This window comes from Macrotis lagotis, chromosome 1 (genome assembly GCF_037893015.1).
Source record: "Macrotis lagotis isolate mMagLag1 chromosome 1, bilby.v1.9.chrom.fasta, whole genome shotgun sequence".
NCBI classification, from domain to species: domain Eukaryota; kingdom Metazoa; phylum Chordata; class Mammalia; order Peramelemorphia; family Peramelidae; genus Macrotis; species Macrotis lagotis.
Window position 1 is genome coordinate 684509666 of NC_133658.1, and position 24746 is coordinate 684534411.

Genomic DNA, 24746 nt, shown 5'->3' on the forward strand with positions numbered 1-24746 from the left:
ATTACCTAGCTGTGTGGCCTTGAGCAAGCCACTTAACCCCATCTGCCTTGCAAAAACCTAAAATAAATAAATAAATGAATGAATGAATGAATGAATGAATGAACGAATAAATAAATAAATAAATAGATAGATAGATGACAAAACAGAAAGAAATATACAGTTAAATTAAGGGACTGGAGCAGAATCTATTATGAATAGATAATCTATTATATGATAACCTATTATAAAAACAAGGGATAGCAATCAAGATCTCAAACAAAGCAAAAACAAAAATAGACTTCTATAAAGGAGATAACTAGGGAAATGACATTTTGCTAAAAGGTACAATAGACAATGAATTAATATCAATGTTGAGCATGTATATGCCAAATAATGTAGCATCTAAAATTCTTGAAGGAAAAGTTATGAGTTATAAGAGAAAATAGATAGCAAAACTATATGCTGAAAGACCTCAATTTATTCTTCTCAGACCTAGATAAATCTAACCATAAAATAAACAAGAAATGAATAGAATTTAGAAAAGTTAAATATGCTAGAGCTCTGAGGAATATTGAAAATGAATAGAAAAAGATATATCTATTCTCAGTTGTCCTGACACCTTCACAGAAATTGATTATATATTAGGGCATAAAGACTTCTCAAATGAAGAAAAAGCAGAAATAGTAGAGTCATCTTTTTCTGAGAACAATACAATAAAAATTACATTAAACAACAAAATAAATAAAAATAACAGCATGTGTTTACATAGAGATTTTCTTATTTATAAACTTTCTTCACATCCTCTGATATAGACAAATAAAACATTATCACGCTCACTTTAAAAATGAGGAAACTGAAGTTCCCAGAGGTTAAGTGATTTGCCCAAGGACACATGGGTAGGCTGGTTTGGAAATTGAATCTAGGTCTTCTGAATCCAAATTTAATGATAGGATATGGTAGGGATGCTTAGTTCATTTTTTCATATTCTATTACTTCATTTAAATCCTCAAAGTATTAAAAAAAGTGACTTTGGCATTGTGGTTAATAATTCAGCAGCCCTATAGAACAAGGCAGAAGAAGCACTTACAAATCCTAAGTATTTAGAGACCTGCTTACCTCTCTCAAAAAATTCTCCCAGGGAATGAGTATTCTGCTATTCTTCCCTTCTCCATAGTTTGAAATTTCTTTCATTAGATATTCCTTTGGGTCAAGGTTCAATGTCTTCTGAAGGCAACCGTGAAAATAACATATACCTGGGAATGAAAAGGAACTTTCACCATGAATGCATTTAAACCCATTAACACAGAAACACTGACTGATTAGTTTTCAGTTTTTCTAGGGAAGGAATACAAGACATAGAATGGAAAAACTATATGGAATAATAATTGATTCGATCACACCCTTCAGAGCCTAGGACATCTTTACATGTATTAAAAATCACCAATATGGGTATTTAACAACTACTATTTGATTTAATAATAGAACTGTCCATGCTATCACAAAATTTGAGAAAGAAGAGGGAACTCAAATATTATCCAGTCCAGTTGTTAAGGGTGTCATGGACCACCTTGGACAGTCTGGTAAAGTCTATGGAACCCTTCTTAAAACAACAATTTAAATATATATAAATTAAAAAACATAGTATTATATGGGGACTCAGTTCTATTGAAATACCTTTATCAAAGCATTTTTTTAATCTCATGGAGTCCACCTTAAAAAACCCCTAATCTAATCAAAACCAGTCCCAAAAAAGGAAGCTCAACAAATAGTTATGAAATGCCTTCTGGTAAGAGAAAACTCATCACTTCTCATGGTAGTTACTTTAATTTTTTTTTGTGAGGACATCTTACACTTGGATTCCAAAAATTGGTTTTGCAGAATCTAGGATGGGGAATATATAATTAGACAGCAGACAATTAAAAACAAACAAATAAACAAAAAGGTCAGAGGTTTTTGTGGATTAGAAGCCCTAACTTTTATCAATTAGAAACTTTATATTTGTCAGCAGTATTGTGTTGAAGGCAAACCAACAAAGCTAACATAGTCTTGAGCTGTAGTAAGAGAGCACGGCATATGGGAATATGGAGGTGATAGTCACTTAGAACTCTATACTGGTCTAACCACCTCTCAAAACAGTCCACAAACATTGTGACAGTTACTGTTCTAAGTGCTAGGATATTTAAAAAAAAACCCAAACAATTCTTCCCTTAAGGAGTTTACATTATTTTTTAAAGGTATTTGCTTTTTTTAGTACATTCTAACCAAAGTTAGATATTATTAAAGCAGTGGATAAACACTTTGGGAAAAAGAAAGCAGGCAAATTCATAGCTCCTCATTCATATTTCTCAATGCTAGTGATAATCTTTTAAACCTGCAATCCAGTAAAGGATCACCTTTTAAACTAATAGTGATACAATGCCATCAGTGCAAAGCATAATTTAGTTTTGCTATATTGTGTCATTTTAATTGTTTAAAAACCACCAATTACATGGAAAATTTTGCTTGATACAGTATTACCACTAAGCAATAGATTTGCAAAGTAGCAATTCTTCCCTAACATTAGTTTCAACAATATATTCTATAAATATTTTTGACTATATCTATTGCACTATCTACTTGCAATGCAAAACAGTAAAATTTTTAATATCTTGATTCATTGTTCCCAAAGATCTTTACATGTATGAACAATTCTTCCCACTGAATTAACTACAGTGAACCCATTCAAAGAATTTTGCATATGATTTAAGTATCAATTTAACCAGATACATAGACTTTCTCCCATCCTTGACAATTCTCTGAGAAAATTTACTTCATGCAAAAAATCCTTTGAGATCTTAGATATGTCTTTTGAAAAAGTTTTTTAGTGGGGCTTATTAAAATTATCTAATTTTATTTGGAAAAATTATCTTCCCAATATATTTTGTATTTAATATATTAAGTTTTTATTATTATTAAAACATAACTTTGCCAACTATGGTATCAATGGTTAAATATTTGTACAAAGCAAACACAGTGATTTTTCCTCTTCATTGATAATTATACTAGTAAATCCCAATAGTCAATATAATGAATAATATTTTCTGGATTTAGATTTTTGACTTTATGTTTTAACTGTTCTAATAAATTTTCCTCTTCAAGAATGTCCTATATTTATCTAGCATGGAAAGATATTATAATCTTTTTAAATAAGAGAGAAGGGAATAGACACACCAATGTACTATTGGTAAGGATATGAACTGGTCCAACAAGTCAGGAAAGTGATTTGGAACTTTGAACCATAAAATTGTGCTTGCCCTTTGACCCTGAATATTTCTACTAGGAATATACCCCAAACAGGTAAGAGATCTAGGGAAAGGAGCCATATTTACAAAAATATAGCACAAAATGGGGGGTCCATCTGTGAGGAAATGAATGAACAAACTATCGTATATGAATGTTGATTCTTGTCCTTCATTATCAAAGAAGACCAAAATAACATCACTATGTTTGAGACAAATTACAGTTTGTTCAACTGTGGCTGATCAGACCAATATGAGCTCTGGGTGCTCTAACACAGAATGGACACATATAGTCCATGTGAACACCTGCAGTGGGTACTCTAAACTTACATGTCACGTTTCCTTTGAGCTATATCAATTCTGCCTTCTTCATAGAGTGAAGCTCCCTCACTGATGAGGGCATACCATCCTGTGCCAGTGTCTTCTATGCTTTACAATCAATTCTAAAATTCTTCAATGAGACCTTCAGGGTGTCTTGATATTTTATACCGAGATATATGAATATACAATAGTTCCATATATTACATTCTATTATATTCTGCTATAAGCAATTACAAAAGGGATAGATTCCAAGATATTAAGTTAAAATTTTATATAATGACTCTGAGTAAAGTGAGTAGAAGCAGGACAACAGTTTCTTACAATGACTCCAAAAATGTAATGGAAAACAACGTTGAAAGGAACTCTACTAAACATAATGACCAGTTATGCCTTCAGAAGATTAATAAGAAAACATTTTTACCATCTTTCAACAGAGTGGTTTCAAGGTGCAGAATAAAATATACATTCAAACATGGACAATGTCTTTATTTCTTCTGCTTGACTATCCTTATTTCTTACAAGGAACAGGAAAGGAAGCAGGTGGAAAAGTAGTTAATAGTGATACAAAAAAATAAAAAAGAAAAGGAAGAAGTATTAATGAAACATTTTTAAAAACAGAAGAGCAGAAAGTTCAAAAGAAGACATACAAGTGGAGCAACTTTGTGTTTGTGATAAATATATAAAATCATTTTTAAAATATTATATAATAGAAATTTGTGGTTATATATATCTTTTCTGTTCTTTTCACATTGAAGTATTCATATTTGTTAGAGTTCATTAGATTTATAATGAAATGTTTTTAAAATTAGAAAATGAGTCATTTTAAAAGCTAAATTTAAATTTAATTGTTGAAAGTTTCAAATCATTATCTATACCATTTTCAAATTATTTCAGTTTTTAAAAAGTTACAATTATTTGCCAAGCTAGCTTGTTAGATCAAACTTACCAATAAGAATAATGTTGGGACATATAACTGATATGATCATTTTAACTTCCACATGAAGATTGTTTAACTTCAACTTTATACACTTAACATTCAAATGCTATATGATAGCATAACTCATCTATTTCATGAATCTATGCCAAATAATAAGATTGCTACTATAAATCAAATTTTACCTAATTTACACATACTATATTAAATAACCTTTGTGTCAATTCATTGAGATGAAATTAATTCCCTCATACTAAAGTTCCTTTTTTAACATTAATTTGAAGTTTTCTTTCACTGAAGGAAAATAAATTATGTACTAGAAAATATTCAATAATGTTAGACTATGCCTTTCATCCCTTCTGAGTCAGTGCTGAGCCCTGCAATTTAGAAAATTCTGCCTTATAGCTAGGGGTGTGCTGGAACCACTTCATATTGATTGGAGCAAGTTGGTTCTTAAATTTTCAGTGCTAGCATTTATATTAGCAAACATTACAAATTAGGGTTTAATTTGTTGTTTTGATGATTATCTAGATTTAAGGAAGTAATAGGGAAAATGTTAATAATGTAAATTAAACTTAAAGATGTCTCTTTAGTATTTTTGATGGTGGTGGTAGTGGTGGTGGTGATGGAGTTGAGCCAGTTGTTAAACATTTACCAGCGCACCCCTAGCTATGTTGAACCTAAATTTGTTTTGATCCTAGTTCTGCCCTCTAGGGCCAATCAGAACAAGCCTAATCACTCTTTCATATGATGGGTTTTCAAATACTGAGACAATTATTACATTCCTACATTGCTTTTCTTCATTCCAACTATCCTAATTTCAATAGTTCCCATAACTGTCTGCTCTTTAATGCTACCGCACTCTCCTCCTCTTTCATTAGACTCTCTATTGATAATCTTTCTGCCCTAATTATCATCACTATGCAGATGACTCACAGATTTATGGATCTAGATTCCCACCACTCACCTGCGGTTCAATCCTTTACCACCAACTGCCTATAGGACATTTAAAACTGGATGTCCTAGAGACTTTTCAAAATAGAATTCATTATCTTTCCCTGCCTCTGACCTACTCCTCTTTCCCTGTTTCTGTCAGTTTCCACCATTCTACTAATCAACCAGGATCATAAACTCAGCACTATTCTCTACTCCTTGAAAACAATTACCTCAGACAATAACACTCCTTGTGAATACAGTTCATTTCATTCTTTGTAGCCAAAGCTTAATAGCAAATCTTAATAAATACTTTTTTGTTGATTGATAAGAATCATAATTAGTTAAGCAATGGCATTCTCCAATAGTCAGAATACATAGTTCAGTCTCAAAGTGGCCTTTTTTTGTTCACTAGAAATGTGGCCAAAGCATGAGTCAGTTGCAGTCATGTGTTCTTGATCATTATCTCCAGGATCATTTCTCACAATGATCAGAATAGAGAAGCAGACCTGCAGTTTACATCATGTTGGAGTCTCAGTTCCTTTTTGTTCAGGTTTTGACACCCAGTGGCAACCAGTGATGCTGCAATATACATTTCTATTGACTAATTTAGGATTTTCTTGGTTATAATTAAACATCTGATTTTTAAAACTTTTATTCTCGATTGAAATTCTGGTCATTCTATTGTTGTTTCCTCCAATAGGAATCTTACTGTCTGCTTTCCTGTAAGGTAGCATTTAATACATTGCTTATCATATAACAGGCATTCACAAAACATTTTTTGAATGGAAAAATGATGAATGAGTGCGCACACACACACACACACGTAACTCTATAATATATGTGTATTTAATAAATGTATGTGAGTATATATACACACATTAATTTATTTATTCATTTATTCATTCATCTATTCAATCACTTATCTCATTAATTTATTTATTTATTTGCTAGAACCCTAGGTAAAACTCAAAAGGATAGAAGTTTGCCCCTAGGGAGAGAGGTGGATGGATAAAAAGTACTCACTCTGGAGTCAGGAAGAACTGAGTTCAAATCTTTCCTCAAACATTTATTAACTCTGTTACCCCAGGGCAAGTCACTTAACCAGTTTGCCTCAGTTTCTTTGACTGTAAAAGGAGGATCACAACATCACCATATGTTTATTTATCCCCTTTCCCTTCTTCCCTCTCCACCCCCCCCAATCATTATTATTATAATAGTTCTAGTAGACTTTATTTTCATTGTCTTAGGCAAGGACACCTAAAAGAACTGAAGTTTACCAGTCAACATCATTATAAGACTTGCAGTCCATAGCCTCTTTGTTATCTCAGTTTCTCAATATTCTCAAGTCAATCCAACTTTTTAAATATCTACTATATGCAAGGTATAATGGAAGGTGATGGGGATCGAAAATCAAAAACAAGTCAATCCTTGCCTTCAAAGAGTTTTCATTCTTTTGGAGAGGGGGGGAATATAGCAAGTCACAAGTAAAGAGCTTTTATAAAGTAATACAAAAGACTGTCGAGAGGGAGTTCGAACTAATAAGTGGAGTAAGCAAGAATGACCTTGTGTAGGAGGTAGCCACTAAGCTACACTCTGAAAGAATTCAGGGATTCTTTGTCACAGTTAGGAGAAGGCTTGCATTCCAAACAAGAAGACTTGCTTGGCCAGGCACACAGAGTTTGACAATGGAATGTTGTGTACAGGAAATACAGCTTTGATGATAGTTCAAAGATAGAAAGGAAATATATGAAGTAAGCCTGGAAAGGTGTACTGAAACCCACTGTGAAGGGGTTTACTGTTAGGTGGAGGAGTTTGGTGTTTTATCCAAGAGATCAATCATAAGCACTATAGAAGCTCCTTTTCACCTCCCACAGTCCTTAGGCTTTCCAACCATCAAGAGCTTGTATCTACCATACTTCATCCCTACACTCATATCCCTAATTTAATTTAACTTGAATTTTTCTCATTATTGGGCTGGTAGCTTTTTAACTGACAAACTATAGCAATTTATGCCAATATGTGATAATTCCTCTAAGCTAGATGGGCACATGAATCCTGTGACAGTGCCTCCACCATGATTTTCTAACTCATTAATGGTTCTATTTCCCATTGATAGGGATTTTGTCAAGTGGAGGTTGCAGAGAGGAACTAATTTGAGGCCTCCCAAATCATGCAAAAAAGGTACGGAATGCAATGTAAGGGCAGGCCCTCCATATTCAGACAACTGATATGAAGGCCAGTGAGGTGTGAGCCAGCCCATTAGAGAGGGAGCTATGAAGGCAGCAATGGCCTGCTATCCCCCCACAGCCAGAACAGAGAAATATCAGGAATGAAATAAAGTTCCCCCCATGTATTTGTTAAATTCAAATCTCAAGACATTTTTAATAAGCATGAGATGCTAGAAAGAAAAAAAAACAAAGGAAAGGAAAATTCCTGGGCTCAAGATAACACTTTCTTTTAAAGCCCTATGTTTTGAGCAATATTTTGAAGTTAAAATCCTTGTAAGAGGTCCAGAACTGAATGTGGTTTTTGGAGCTTGAAAAATCATATTTTTGTCTACTGTGCATGTATGTATGTATGTATGCATACATTTCAGAAGGTATACAAGTGGTATTCTTTTTCTTTGAGTATTCTGGTGAATTTTGTCATTTTGGTCTTCAAATTGTTGGGTAAAGAAAAAGACAATTGGGGGTGGCTAGGTGGCCCAGTGAATAAAGCACTGGCCTTGGAGTCAGGAGTACCTGGGTTCAAATCCGACCTCAGACACTTAATAATTACCTAACCGTGTGGCCTTGGGCAAGCCACTTAACCCCATTGCTTTGAAAAATCTAAAAAAAAAAAGACAATTAAAATGTCATTTTAGACTAGGAATTGATTTCTGCAATAATGCAAGGCAGTCTTATGAAGGCCTCCTTGGTCCTTGCCTTTAATAATCCTGTCACAACAGTGACCTCATGGGGGAAGCTGCATCATGTATTTCATATAAAAAAATGCAGAGGCAGACCTCCCGATTTTCTTTTTTCCCCAGGGAACATTTGTGCCTAATGATATTAGGAAGTGGTTTGAATATCCTGAAATATTTCTTAGTTTATACTTAATAAGAGATTATAAATTTAGAGCTAAAAGGTAATCTAGTCCAAACCCATCATTTTATAATTGAGGAATGTGATAGAATTTATTCAGGGTCATAGAGGTAGTAACTGACAGGGATGGGATTAAGGTCAACTAGTCTCTTTTGGTTTTTGCAAGGCAATAGGGTGAGGTGACTTGCCCAAGGTTACACAACTAGATAATTATTAAGTGTCTGAGGCCACATATGAACTCAAGTCCTCCTGTCTCCAGGATTGGTGCTCTATCCACTGTGCCACCTAGCTGCCCCCAACTAGTCTCTATTTTACAAATAAACTGAAATCTAAAGAAGTTGGATGATTTGTCCAAGGTCCAAAGGTATGATTGTCAGTCCCTCATTTCTCTCTCAAACTATCAACCCTACATTGACCACTCTATCTTCTTTTCTCTGTCTTGACCCATTGCAATTCTATACTCAATAGCTACTTCTCTTTGGTCTCTGGCCCCCTTATCACATCATCAATTGTGCCTTACCAACCCTCTTCTTGGATCATTTCAACTATCCATTGCCTTTGCTCCTAAATACTAGCTGTTGACCAAAAGGTTTAGATAATCACACAATCCTTCTAAATGAATCCTGAATCTCAGGATGCCAGTTACTGAGGGGTCTGTCCTTTAGTAACTGAAGGGACTCTAAATATCCATAGACCAGAGACCAAGATCAAGGGCACACCATGTTCTGTATATCTTCTGGGTGTGCCTCTTCTATGCCACCACCACCATCTCCTCCTCCAATATACACATTCTAAGATTCAGTTATCAAACTGATGCCAAGAAAGAAATCAGTTCTGCCCTGAAAATTTAATCATGATATTTTTACTAATCCTAGAACTAACTGCCTAATTCCAATTCTGTGATATCTGGAACCCGACCCCACCACAGAATGACACTGTGCTCAGTTATCATAGTAGCCAAGAGGGTGGAACCCTAATTCAACTGACTCCTATGGCTGGCAAATTCCCACTGTTTGCTCCTCTAATTCCAATGATTTACAGTCACCATTTGATAAGGTGAAAGTCCTCTTTTCCTGGTCATTCTAAGTATCCACTTACCCCAAATCTCCTCTGGCCTCTGATTGCACTTGCCCTCTTGAACACCAATTCTTTCTCAATTACCCTAAACCACACAGCACTTTATTTTGCACTCTTCTTTAGACATCTAGATTTCTCTAGAAGAGCAGCCTTGGCTACTCTCCTTGGTGTAAGTTGCACCTTTTCTCATGTCCCCACATACATTATCTCAAGAGAAAGAAGAGGAATATGAGTTGCTTACTTGTCATACTTCTCCTGTCACCATAAATCCACAACACTCTTCATCATCCATCTTTATACTATATCATCTATTTTGTTTCTATAATCTACCATGCTCCAGACCATTTTTTCCTTCCTTTCCAATTGAATTCAGTAGCTGGTTCACAGTATTCTCCAGTTCAGCCTCATATTTAGAGACATCATTGTGCATGTTGATGTGTCCTCTAAAATCTTTGGTCTCTCAATTTACTAAACTCTTTAATTCCCATAAGTTACATTTTTAAAAAAAGGTTTTATTGATATTTTAAATATCACATAATTTCCTAGTGTCTCCCCTCTCCCACCAAAAAACCCTCTCGTTAAAAGAAAGTACAATCAAACAAAAAGCCAAAACATTGATGAATCAATCAACAAGGATTTATTAGGAGCTTAATATGAGCTAGGCAATTTGCTAAACATTAGAAATACAAAGAAAAAGTAAAACTAGACCCTGCTCTCAAGGAACTTCCACTCTAGTTTGCTTGTAATCAGAGATGTGCTGAAGTTAGTTCATAGCAGTTAGGAAGAGCATTTCTAAATTTTCAGTGAGAGCAGTGACACCCGGGAAATTTTAAAGACCACATCAAGAGCATGATGTTTTGACTTGCAAGGGAATTGAATTTAAGTGAAGCAGAGCTGTGCAAAGTAATCTCTCTCTCTCCCCTCCAAAGTCATCAGAGTTCAGTGGCAAGACATAGGTCAGGATGACTGGTGGTGGCCCAAGATCCATTGGGAAACCTTGTTTTTTTAAAAAATTAAGGAAAGATTTGGAGGCAGCAGAAGGAGCCAGTAAAAATAGAAAAGGCAAAGAAAGGTAAAGGAATTAAGGTACTGTAAAATGAGAAACTTCCTAGAAGAGGAGCTTGGCTTTGACAAAGGGTTGGCCTTAACAAAGGAAAGGATCACCTCTTACTCAGAAGCTATAAAGAAGAAACTAGACCATTGCCAACCATCCTGAGTTATGTCTTGTCACTGGAGGAAAGAGTGAGGTTGATGATGACTTTGCATAGATCTGCCTCAATTAAATTCAATTTGCATGAAGTCAAAATATAGCCCTCCTCGTGTCATTGGACCTCACCAAAAATGAAGGATAAGCAACAACCTTATCTTCCCCATTCCTAAAAAATCCTAAAAAAAAAAAAATCTTGACCCTGCCAACTATCATATCATATCTCTTTTTCCTTTCCCTACCAAGTTTCTAGAAAGAGTTATTTACTTTTTTTTGCCCCCACTGCTGAATTGATTATTCAATTCTTAACTCCTTATAGTTAAGGCTTCAAGAAATCTCTACTGAAGGTGCTCTTTCAACAGGGTTATTAAGCAATCTCTTAACTGCTCAATCCAATGGTCTCTTCCCGGTCCTCATCCGGTACTCTCTAAGAAAGAAATACAAGCTGTCAAGAGTCAAATTACTATAGCTAAGTGGTGCAGTAGAGAAAGCTCTAGACTTTGAATCACAAAGTCCTGAGTTCAAATTTGGCCTCAGACACTTTATTAGTAGTGACCCTGGGCAAGTCCTCAACCTCATTTACCTCAACTATCTAATATCTATAAAATGGGAATGATAATAGCAGACTGTGAAAAATCAAATGAGATAATATTTGTAAAGTATTTTTACAGTGGCTAGTATATATATATATATATATATTATAATATATATATATATACAGTAGATGTTTAATGAATACTGATTTCCTTCTTTCCAGTTTATTTCTATTGTTCTGTTTAAAACTGGTAAATTTATAATGAGATAAACCTTAAATGAGATAAAGCAGATAAGGCACAAGTACTAGTGGGATGATTGGATGATGTAGAAACTATCCCTGAACTAATATGAAAATGTCTGGTAACATCCATAAATGTGCAGAGTCAAGGGGTCAGTGACAGCAGCTGATTCCCAAGGTTATCAATGATCTCCTCACCTGAAACTACTTTATATTTACATATCATGCTATTTTCCCCCAATCAAATATAAACTTTTTTTTTAGTTTTTTTTTTTTTTGCAAGGCAAATGGGGTTAAGTGGCTTGCCCAAGGCCACAGAGCTAGGCAATTATTAAGTGTCTGAGACCAGATTTGAACTTCTGACTCCAAGGCCAGTGCTTTATCCACTACGCCACCTAGCTGCCCCTAAATATAAACTTTTTAAGGATAATGTTTCAAAACCCTCTCCCCACCCTGTACAGTGTAGTATTTGATATATGGTAATACCTATTGAATTAAATGTTGAATTGAGATTATTATAATAGTCCAGGTGATGGATAATGTGGTTAAGTTTGGTGATATTCACGTTAGCAGAGAGAAAAGAATATGTATATAAGATGTTTAGTAACAAGGTTAGTAACAAGATTTAGCAACTGTCTATTTATGAAAGACCAGACTAGATGATGCTCTATATGATACACATCTGGGTAATGTCCATGAGAAACATAGAGAATCCCATAATTATAAACTTTGTGCTACTAGAAATCTTAGGTACTATGGGTCTACTTTCCCAATCATTTTATAGAAGAGAAAACTGAGTCTCAGAGAGATTAAGAGAGTTGCCCAGGATTACACTGCCTATAAGGCAGGATTAGAATTCAAGTTTTTCTGTCTCCAAATCCAGTAGACTATTCACCATAACATGCTGCCTCTCTGTTATACCCTTGTAGAAGAAATGAGATCAGGGAAACTACAGTAAATTCTTCTCTGGGCATATTAAGTTTGGGACACTGATATGATATGCAGGCAGACTAGTCAAACAGAAAGTTGCCAAAAGAGATTGAAAAGGAGCAGTCAGACATGTAGAAGGTATAGTTTCTACATCATCCAGTCATCCCAATAGTGCTTGTGCCTCACCTGTTTTATTTCATTTAAAGTCCCTTACAAGGATAGACTTTATATCAATTTTAAACAGAATGGTAGAAATAAGCAAAATTTCATATTTACAGTCTAATATCAACACCCTTAGTATACATAAATTCTCAGCCTATGACCTATGCATTTCCTTGTACCAACTTCCTTCCAGGAGTTAATCTGTAATAACATCCTATAACTCACTTCTGGGAGAAGGCAAGAACCCCACACTGAGAGCTTGTCAACACAAATGGTCGCAGTGGACAAAGTTCTCTTTGATACAAGGTGGAAACTCAGAATACTCTGTTTTGGAATCAAAACCCCTTACCTTTGGGATATTCCTGGTTCTGTACCCAATCTATAAATCTTTTCTTTTGCTAACAAGTGCACACATTTGTCTTTCCTTTACTACTGAGCAAGCGTGAGGGTTTTTCACCATGGGAAGTAGTTATCTGTCTATCATAGTCCAGCCAAGACAGACAGAAATAGGAATGCATGTTTGCCATAAGCAGAAGTATAGATCCCCATCCTCTCTCTTCATGTCACTGTTCCTGTTTTTAAGACTCCCCCACACTGGTTTGCTCCATCACCTACACTGTCATTGGCTCATTCTTCTATGTTTTTGTGTTCTGTACAGGAGTGGCCTAGGTGTTGCCTATACATTATCTCATTTCATTTTAATCAAGCCAACTAGTCTGTAAAGTTGGTACAAAAGAAATGATTAAGCTTACCTTGAATCCTATAAATATTTATTAAGATATATATATATATAACTATTAATATTATCTACATATGCTGTAACCTAATACATCAATACAGACAATATAGGAATAAAAAGATTGTAAAGTTGGTTATTAATCCATTCAAGCTAATTCTTTCTCCCCCTCCATCCCTCCCTTCCTCCTTCTCTCTCTCTCTCTCTCTCTCTCTCTCTCTCTCTCTCTCTCTCTCTCTCTCTCTCTCCCTCTGGAGGTTTAGTCAGCTTCAGATAAGGTCAGGCTGACCTACAGAAGTAAAACGTAACAGTCAAATATCATCCAGGTCAATGTCCTGTCCCACCAAATTATCTTAGAATTAAGCTTGTATATATTTCTTAATAATAATAATAATTAATAATTAGATTTTATTATTGTTCAGTCATTTTCATCATGTCTAAATCTTCAGGACTTCATTAGGGGTTTTCTTGACAAATCTACTGGGTGGTTTTTCATTTCACTTCACAAATGAGAAGACTGATACAAACAGCTCCTCCAGGGTCATATATCTAATAAGTATCTGATGCAAGATTTGAACTCAAGAAGATGAGTCTTCTTGACTCTAGACCCAACACTCTAACCATTGAGCCACCTAGCTGCCTTTTATGTAGCTCTTTACAAATATCTAACAACCCTAGAAGGTAGAAACTATTATCCTCATTTTACAGATGAGGAAACTGAGGCACTCTGAAATTAAGTGACTTGCCCAGAGTGATACATATATGTAAGTATTTGAGGCCAGATTTGTTTGGGGTCAAGTCTTCCTGACTCCAGGTTCAGTATTCTATCTACTATACCACCTATAGTTGCCTACCCTAGATAATGTGGCATGCCTCCAGTTGACCCCTTTACTTATTGGCACAATTCAATGATGCAGCAAGATATAAGGATAGAGTAGTAGTCGAGTTTGAGGTAGGAAGATGTGAAAGCTGACTTTAGTCACTTACTGGTGACCCTAGGCATGTTACTTAATATATTCCCTGTGCTTCAGTTTCCTCATCTGTAAAATGAGGGGGTATTAGGTTTTATGATCTTTAAGGTTTCTTACAGCTTCAAATTTGTGATCTTATGAACCTCTCCTTGTAGAACATCCATATGAGGGCAACCATGGTCAAGCAATCTTTGAGAAGGGGATGCAGACCCCAATCTGCCAAATTGAAGTTTTAATGTAAAAATCAGTACAGCAATAATATATATATATATATATATATATATATATATATATATATATATATATATATATAGTATGCTGAATAGGTAAAACTTGTAGAGCCAATACAGCATAAGTATTATTTTTATTATGACCACCATTTTACAGGCTTAAAAAAGTTACTTGCCCACATTTATACAAATTGTTAAGTGTTGGAATTAGGATTCAATCTCAGCTTTGTCCCATCTCTTTGGGGAGAGGTTAAAGAGAAATAATTTTTATCACTTCATAAAGGGTGAAGCTGAGACAGAAAAAATTTAGAGATTTGTTTAAGATCCACGACAAACCGTAGGCAAGATTGTGAAAGAAGTTTTTCTCCTAGGCTTCTTGCCACACCCTACCTCTTCTTCCTCTCCCATCTCTACTAAAATATGTTCTGTGGAAAAGATCTCTTATGTGTAATTAAGGCCATAGGGTAAATTTAAGCCAATGAGTTTCCTCTCTTTCCTAGAGTTGTTTGAATTTTAAGCCATAACTCTAATGAAGGAAGAAGAGCCTTTGTCACCTGTTAAAAGAGCACAATTACATGGAATTGGATACGAGGGTTTACTTTTAGGGGGCAGGACAGAGAAAACCTTCTAGACCTTTCACCTCTTTGTCTACTTTTGTAAGAATTGTCCTGTGAAACTATAGTATGGGGCAGCTAGGTGGCACAGTGGATAAAGCACTGGCCCTAGAGTCAGGAGTACCTGAGTTCAAATTTGGCCTCAGACACTTAATAATAATTACCTAACTGTGTGGCCTTGAGCAAGCCACTTAACCCCATTTGCCTTGCAAAACTTAAAAAACAAACAAACTATAGAATAGTGACTGAAATATGTATTGATCTCATAATTCTGACTCTGTATCTACTTATAACTGCATTTCACATTGAAGGTTTGTTTTTTTTTTCTTTTAGTTACACACAAAATTGGAAATGGAAAATAATTCTAAATCAGAGAGAAATTTAAGTATAAATGACAAGGGCCATTGCCCTAATGGATTAAATATTAATGTGGGTTTGAAATGAAGACATTAACATTTTAACAAATGAAAATGTTTACACAGTCTTAGAATTCTTGGCTAAAGCTTAAGGAAGTTCAGCCAATAAAAAGCTTGTAACCTACAAAACCAAATAGCTGCAGAGAACACAAGTCTCAGAGTGTAAAATATACAAGTCTTCACAGCCATTGACAAAATGGGACAACTCATTCCGGGAAATACTCTAGACATAGATGGAATGTTTAACTAGTACCTAGGGTTTTCCAGATTTTAAAAAACTTTCATGTATTCCTAGTTCTTGAGTACATAGCTTGTTTCAAATATCACAAAAATCAAAACTATCTGATGATAAATACTCTTGGATACGGAGATGAGGAAACCTATCATTTAATAAAAATTTATTATGTTATCAAGTACTTAGAGAGTCTGGCACATAATAAATGCTTGTTGCCTTAATTTACTACTTTCTAAGCTTTTGCTTCTTAACATTTTCATCAGTTACACACATATAAACATACTTAATATTAATTATACAATAAAATTAATTGATTTTTCAATTAAATATTATAAATGTATGCTAAAATTAAAAAGGAATCTTTTATAAAAATTAAAACACATCACACAAGTTGATATACAATATACCCTCACACTTAATTTCTCTGATATTTAAAGAGAGACAGCCCTGGCATAATGGATAGAGAGTTGTCCTCATAATCCAAGAGACCTGAGTTCCAGTTCCACCTCAGATATATACTGGCTTATAGACAAGTCACCTAACCACTTCATGCCCCCAGGCACCACTGATCTGCATTGGCAGAGAGTTTCATCAGTGGAAGGTCCCTACAGAAACAGAAAAGGAGGGAGGGAGGGAGGGAGGGAGGGAGGGAGGGAGGAAGGAAGGAAGGAAGGAAGGAAGGAAGGAAGGAAGGAAGGAAGGAAGGAAGGAAGGAAGGAAGGAAGGAAGGAAGGAAGGAAAGAAGGAAGGAGAAAAGGGGGAAGGGAGGGGAGGAGGAAAGGGGAGGGAGGAAACAAGGAAGAAAGGAAGAAAGGAGGAAAGAAAGATGAAGCAATCTGTTATAATTGGTATAGCTAGTTAGGATCAGAATTCCAACTTCCTTTCTTCCCAATCCAGTCTTTACAGTATACTATACCATATAAAAGGACTTGTAGAACAGTAATATTTTAATAAACTCATCTCACAAATGTTATTCTTTTTCAGATAGGAGTTCTCTTTTTGGAGGTGGTGGGTGTTTCTCTTATGATCTTTTTTCACATGGCTGCTTTCCATTTTGATGGTAAGCTTTGAAAAGAAGAAAACGGAACTTGATTGAGAACCTCAGGAGAACATAATTGCTTATTGAAACCAATTGTTAAGAACTTTTCTTATAAACAGACACTAAGGGGTGGCTAGGTAGCACAGTGGATAAAGCACCAGCCCTGGAGTCAGGAGTTCCTGGGTTCAAATCCGGTCTGAGACACTTAATAATTACCTAGCTGTGTGGCCTTGGGCAAGCCACTTAACCCCATTTGCCATGCAAAAAAAAAAAACAATAAACAGACACTAAACTTGAACATTATGTCACTGTGACATGACTGAAATTCAATAGCTATCAATGTCAATCAACCAACAATAAATAGGCATTTATTAAACCCCCTACTATGACCATATTTTTGTGTTAATGGAAATTTTAGGTATGAAAATCTTTTATGTTTAAATGAGTAAAGTTTTTGGATCTTAATTCATTTTGAGTTTTCTTCTGGGGTGGATGATGTATTCAGGGAAGATTAGTGCTTCTGGGTTGAGAGTAATATGTTCCAGAGGTTATGAAGGTAGCAGAAGCAGGCTCTGGAGTACTTAGAGATTGGTCAGATATTCAAGACACCAAGATCATCCACTGAATCCCAAGTCATTACTAGTCTTCTCAACTTTCCCTTTGTCATTGAACTTCAATGACTGAAAGAAAGAGTGAGGCTGACTACTTTGTGCAACTCTACCTTGCTTACATTCAATTTAAGTATGAATCCAAAGGCATCATCCATAATATTTTACCATTTTTGCTGTCCTTTGATGACAGGCAAGTGACAAAGTAGCAGTTGTGAATACATTGAAAGCTATAGTCACAACCCTAAATGCAGGTGACCCAAGTCACATGGCTATCTTCTCACGAACTGAAACTACAGGGGATTCTCCAGTAACTGGGTATCTGAGGAGTCTTTTTGAAGGACTATACTGCTCACCCTAAAGGGTATCCTAAAAATTGTCTGTTTCACTAAATCTAATCCTGGCTTGCTTACCAAAGCAGGTAATGACCTACACTGAAGAGGAAACAAACAAAAAATGTACAAATACTTTTACAAAAATGATTCTACTCATTATCACTACATGGAATGTGGGCATACTTATGAGCAAGATGATATCTAGTAGACCTGAAAAATAAACAGCTCACATTGCAAGAGAAACTCAGCAGGAATTGCCTCCAAATAGCCTTAAATGAAACAAGGCTGTCAAACGAAGACCAGCATTCTGAAGTCAGAGTTAGATATATGTTTTTCTGGAGTGGTCACAGAGATGAGGAATACCATGAAGTTGGTGTAGAATTTGCAATCAGAAAAGGAACAGAAAACAGGCTTGTGACAATGCAATTGTCATTTGCAGGAGAGCAGATTGCCACTACCATCTTCCATTTGTCTAAACACAATTGGTGGATGTACTTTCTGAGCCAACATTGGCATTTAATAGGCAATGTCACCATAAGAAGAGACAGACAGGATGTAAAGTGATGCAAGCAATATGTGGGACAAAGTGCTGGACTGATCACAGACTTATCCCCTCCAAGCTAAATATTCCCATTCAACAAAAGCAGTGCCTACCCTCCTCCCCCAGGCAAAATGACTACTAAAAGACTTAATGTTAAAAGATTAGAGTACTTCTTTCAACTAACTTGGAGGGAAAATTGAGCCAACACATGGTTGGCAACAGTGAAGCACTGAGATATGATGTACTGCACGACATTTACCCATCTGGGTCAAAACTTGCAAACAAGACAAAAATGATTCAGAAGAATAAAAAAAATGAGAACTCCAGAAGATTCATCCATCTCTAAGGAGGCAGTTTAAATTCCATCAAAAGTAAAATACAAATGAAGCTTAGAGAAATGCAGTAAGAATCCTGGTTCAGGAAGAAAGCAATTGAAATTCAGTTTTAGCATTCCAAAGCACTTTTATAATACCCTGGAGGCTATTTTGGGGGCCTAAACTCAGTGATAATGGAGCTACATTGATTAGTGATAAGGACATTATCCTGGATATGAGTTACTTCTATAGTATTCTCAACATATTGTCATCATTCAATGCTGAAGCCAACCTCAAGTTGAAGTTCTAGACTAATTTCCAACTGAAGAAGAGGGTTTGAGTGCCATTATGCTCCTTTCATGTGGTAAAGGATGCCTTCATTGACCATCTCTATAAGAGTGAAGGTAAAGGTAAAGAAAATAGGTAGTCTTATAGGGTTTCTCAATTGCTGGCAAGATTCTTGACATAGGCTTATCCTTAATAAGTTTACTAGGCTAATCCTTCACCTAGAAGATGATTATCTACCTGAGCATCAATGTGGCTTCAGAAAGGGTTAAGGAATGGTCAGTATGGTATTTGCTACCCAACAACCCCATAAGAAATGCCAGAAGGAGGTCTTTACATGTTTGTTGGTCTCACCAAGGTCTTTGATGTTGTCAGTGTTGGAAAATTATGTTAAAATTTGGTTGCCTGGAGAAGAGCATCAGTACTGTACATCAGTTTCATGACAGTGTGCTTGAATGGGTTCTCAATAATGAATGATGCTCTCACACTTTACCAGTCACCAATAGAGTGAAGCAGGGCCAGGTGCTTACTCCCAAGCATTTTCCACATGATGTTGTCAGACACCTTTCATGAGGATAAAAGTGGCATCAAGGTTAGTTACATGAATGGCAAACTATTTAACATGAAATGGTTACAAGCTAAGACTAACATGAGGGAAGAGTTGATGCATGACTTTTTGTTTACAGATGTGGCCTCTGAGGCTGAGATGCAATATAGTATGAATCAATTTGCTGCTGCTTGTGCCAATTTTGGCATAATAATTAAAACCAAGAAACATAAGTTCTCTCACCAGCCAACATCACTCATACATCGAACCATAAATTCTACAAAATGGGATACTGTGGATAAGTTGACTTACCTTGGCAATATAGTTTCCAGGGTCTGGAATACATCTCGTTGAGATGTATAAATGTAGAGCTACCTCCACTCCTAATGTTCAAATGGACTTTTTGTGCCTAACCTTCAATAGAGCTTTCTAAGTTTGTTTTGATCAATCACAATTGGACACACTGTACTTTGACTTCCACATAGTGATTTTTTTGGTGGTCTTCTCTGAGAATGAAGAACAACAACCAACCAACCTTCAACTTTCTCAGTGTTCCAAATTTTAACCTTTTTTTAAAATTCTGGTGAAATAAATGTCTGTCTTTACATTTCCCAAACCATGTCTATCACAATATTCAAAAATTCAAGAGAACTAGGAGGTTTAAGACTAGAAAGACAGAATCTGGATCTTTGGTGAGCATTGTAGAGGGGTTTGTGATCAGTGTCTTGTCCTCTTCACCAATCAGGACCAGAATATGTGCTATCAATCAAGTACACAATCATGGTCCAATACCTATGATCACTGCAGCAGTAATTTCCAATTTTCTGTGCTTATCTCAAGTCTGTTAAGCATGAAATTGTTACTCACTCCTAGGTTCTGCCCCTTTGTGGGTGATGTTAACATTTTTGTCTAGCTAGGGTGTGGATTGGTGTTTCTAATCAATTCAATTGTGATGTCTCTCATTCTACCAGTTTCTACATTCCCTCTTTTTACTCTGCTGTTTCTCTTTAAAGTATTTACAAAAATGTATTTGTGTGAAAATGATCCAAATAGAAAATCAAAGCAGGTTGACATGAATGCATCTCCTGGCACATTCTCCAGTCCATGATCCTCCTTCAGTCTTTGTATCAATCCCCTAGTAGTAAGGAAAGTCAAAAGCTTGGAAGTTTATTTCCTCTAACACAATTTGCCCGTGGATTTTCACTTACAACCCAGCTACTGTGGTTGACTATTGTCCAATTCATTGATGTGAGACAGGAATTCAGTGTCCTCTAACACAAAGAACAGCATAGGTTATGCAGTCAGGACTGAATTCAGCGGTCTCACACCAAGGCAGTCACACCCCAGGTTTCTCAATTCTAAATACAATCCAGTATATATGTATTTAATTTATATTGCTCTTCCTTTTATATAAGGCAAGTATGATGGAGTTTCGTGTCTATTAAGTCACCAACTTCCCTTTTAACACAAAGTTATCAAAGCAATGAGAGAGAGAGAGAGAGAGAGAGAGAGAGAGAGAGAGAGAGCAGTTTCCACAAGCGGGCTGCCATCTGCTCAATACCCTACTCTCCCTGTTCTGACTTGTCCCTTTTGAATCCCCACACCCTTGGTTTTCTTCATTGAACTCGTGTTCTGCTTGTCTCCTAGGGCTGACTAGAAGGGGAATGAATGCTACATTAGCTACTTGATTTTTTTTTTTAAAGGATTCAGATTAAGGGTCCCTTTTCCCTCTTCCCATCTTAATGTGCTCCAAATCTGTTCTCTTAAACATAACATTAAAAAAATTTTAAATTTTTCTTTAGACTTTATGGATATGAAGGCATTTAGTGTATAGTTTATCATAAGTGTGAATCTCATCTGGAACTATAGACATACAATTTTATAATCCTGGGGGCTGGGGGGGGCAGTTCACGGGTGGGAAAGAAAGTGACAATTTTGGGGAGAGAAACTACATCATAAAAATACTATAAAATATTGTACTTATTGGCACTTTTTATTTGTAAATTGAGATTTAATTTAAAGACTTTAGGCTGAATTTAATATGTATAATCTGAAGCCATCCTCCCTGGCACAGGTTACTACTGAACCTTGTTTTTACCTCTTCTACTTTTCTATATTTCCAGGTTGGAGTTGGTGGTAGAAAATATTTAAGAAGTTATTTCCAAAATAAAGACGGAAAATAATATTTCAACTTCAAAATTACTATAGAGCATTTGGCATACATTTTGGGGGCATGATTAGCATGGGAATTTGTTTTCTTGAACTATACATATTTGTAATGGAAATTTGTAAAGGAAATTTCTCTTCCTTTTAAATTGTTTAATTGAAGTGAAGTGGGTTAACTCTGAGAACAGAGAAATATTGTAATTTTCTTTTGTATTGGAAAAAAAAATCTTGTAATTTTTCTGCACTGTTAAAGTGTTCTCTTTTCTGTATTGGTCATTGGAAATTCCATTCCACTATGGACTTAACAGCAGACCTAACCTTGGTCATGCCTTTGGGGTAGCATGTGCAGTACCAGTAAAATACCATTCATGTGCAGTAGATAATACCTTACTTCAGGTATTAGCTGCTCCTTAAGGACTACTCCTGTGGCATGTCCATAGACTACCTGAAGTCAAGTGTTAAACCAATCCTCAAGGACCATCCTGACTCTTCCCACCATAGAAATGAATTTAAGCAAGTTTCTGCCCTGGTCTGCTCTTTTTTTTTCATGTGACTGGACAGCTCCTGCTTGGTTTCTTTTTCCTTTTCTTTCTCTAGGCTGGATTCATGTCGTTCTGGTTCCATGCTGCTGGATCCTATCTTCTTAAAAACTCACTTTCTTTAACTTAACTTATGCCTGACAATTTTTATTATTCTCCCCTAGCTGTCTCTTCTTTGTTTAACTTAACTATATTCTTAGAAACCTACCTTCTCTTCCAACTTGTAATCATCTTTTTGCTCAACTTGACTATCTTCTTAGAAACTCACCTTCTTTCTTAGCTTCTTTTTGCTTAACCTCACTACCTTCTTAGAAACATATCTTCTGGGGCAGCTAGGTGGCATAGTGGATAAAGCACCAGCCCTGTAGTCAGGAGTACCTGGGTTCAAATCCAGTCTCAGAATAATTACCTAGCTGTGTGGCCTTAGACAAACCACTTAACCCCATTTGCCTTGCAAAAACCTAAAAACGAACAGACAAGCAAACAAAAAAAAAACAAAAAAAAAACCAGAAACTCATCTTCTTTTCCAACTTGCAACTGTCTCTTTTTGCTCAACCTCACTATTTTTTTAGAACTCACCTTCTTTAGAGGAATGCGATATCATCTCGTGCCTATTAGATTAGCCTAGATGAGAAAAAGAGAAGATGATCAGTATTGGAGAAGTTATAGAAGGATTAGGACATTGATGCATTGCTGGTGCAGTTGTGAATAGATCCAACCTTTCTGGAGAGCAATATGGAATTATGCCCAAAGAGCAATAAAACTGTTCATAACCTTTGACCCAACAATTCCAAATCTATGACTATCTCCAGGAAAAAAATTGTAAAAAAATGAATAAAGTCCTATATATTCCAAAATATTCATAGCAGCTCATTTTGTAGAGACAAATAATTGGAAATTAAGGAGATGCCCATCAATTGGGGAATGGCTAAACAAGTTGTGGTACATGAATACTATGGAATATTATTGCTCTATAAGAAACCATGAATGTTTGGACTCTAGAGAAGCATGGAAGGACTTGCAGGATCTGATGCTGAGCGAAGGGAGTAGAGTCAAGAGAACAATGTACACATCAACAACATTATGAGATGAACGCCCTTGATGGACACAACTCCTCTTGACAGTCCAGAGAGCTAGGACAACTGTATTAGACTGGTTATGGACTATATTATCCCCAACCAGAGGAAGAAAAACAAAACAAAACACAGGAAAAAAAAACACCCCTACCGAATCTGATGAACACTTTAATTTTTTTTTCAGGTTTTTGCTAGGCAATGGGGTTAAGTGGCTTGCCCAAGGCAACACACCTAGGTAATTATTAAGTGTCTGAGGCCGCATTTGAACTCAGGTACTCCTGACTCCAGGGCTGGTGTTCTATCCATTGCGCCACCTAGCTGCCCCTGATGAACACTTTATAAAGAGTATCTCTTATGTATCTCTTTCCCTTAATCCTAATTCCTCATGACAAAAATTGCTAATTTATAAATATGTTTAACAAAACATGTAAGTAAAATGCTAACTGACTGTTCCCTTGGGTGGGGGGGTAGGAAGGAAGGGTGGAAGGAAATTTTGTAACTTGGAAATATGCATGTACAAGTGAGTGAAAATAAAATTTAAAAAAAAAAGAACTACCTTCTTTTCCTGCTTGCAACTGTCCCTCACTGCCTTCTGAGACGCTCATCTTTTCCAGCTTGTAATTGTCTCTTTTTGCTCAACTTTGCTCAACTATCCTCTTAGAAATTCACCTTCCTTCTCAGCTTGCAACTATCTTTTTGATTAACTTCATTACCATCTTGTCTAGCTTGCAAAAGTCTGCTTAATGTTATTATCTTCTTAGAAACTCATCTTCTTTAACTGTTATAGAACCAAAATTCAATTCCCACCTGACTCTCCCTCATTAGGGATCAGTGGTTTCCTGCCTTTACTTTAGTCTTTCTTTCCCTCAGTTTCTGCTAATCACAGCCTGCTGGTTAGTCTCCTCTTCCCTTTAGCTCACAGCAGTTCTATAACTCACCATCTTGCTTCTTCTCCAAAGAACTTGTGAACTTTTCATAGTAAATGGTAAACCATTTTGCAATCTGAATTAAAGTCTAAGCCTTTCTGAATGAGTGATTTCATCATCCAAAACAAACCACAGCTGTCCTTGGATTTCCCTATACCAGTTGCTCCAGCAACGGGAGTGATGTATGAGAAAGAGAAAATAAATACTTGTTAAAAAAATAATAATAATAATAATAACGTAAAAACTAATAGACTACTTTCTGTGAGGGGTGGGGGAAGGGAAGCAAGATCAGAGGGGAAAATTGTAAAATTCAAAATAAATAAAATGGTTCTTTATTAAATAAAATTAAAATTAAATTAATTAAATTAATAATAAACTAAATTAATAAATTAAATAAAATTAAAATTAAATAAATAAAATAATAAAAGGAACAACCCCCAAATTACTGCAGAGTAATAGATATATAGATCTAGTATAATATTTAAT

At 35.7% G+C, this 24746-nt stretch overlaps 1 long non-coding RNA gene across 2 annotated transcripts in view; it reads right to left on the reverse strand.

Annotated features, from left to right (window-relative positions):
- Positions 1 to 1102: 1102 nt before the first annotated feature.
- LOC141523082 (uncharacterized) overlaps positions 1103 to 24746 on the reverse strand; it is a 35083-nt gene continuing 11439 nt past the window's right edge. For both annotated transcript variants that reach the window (XR_012478318.1, XR_012478321.1), the window contains exons 2-4: positions 22838 to 22882; positions 16850 to 16949; positions 1103 to 1232 (exon numbers count right to left, since the gene is read on the reverse strand). This is a non-coding gene — a long non-coding RNA (uncharacterized LOC141523082). The remainder of the gene's footprint in view (positions 1233 to 16849; positions 16950 to 22837; positions 22883 to 24746) is intronic.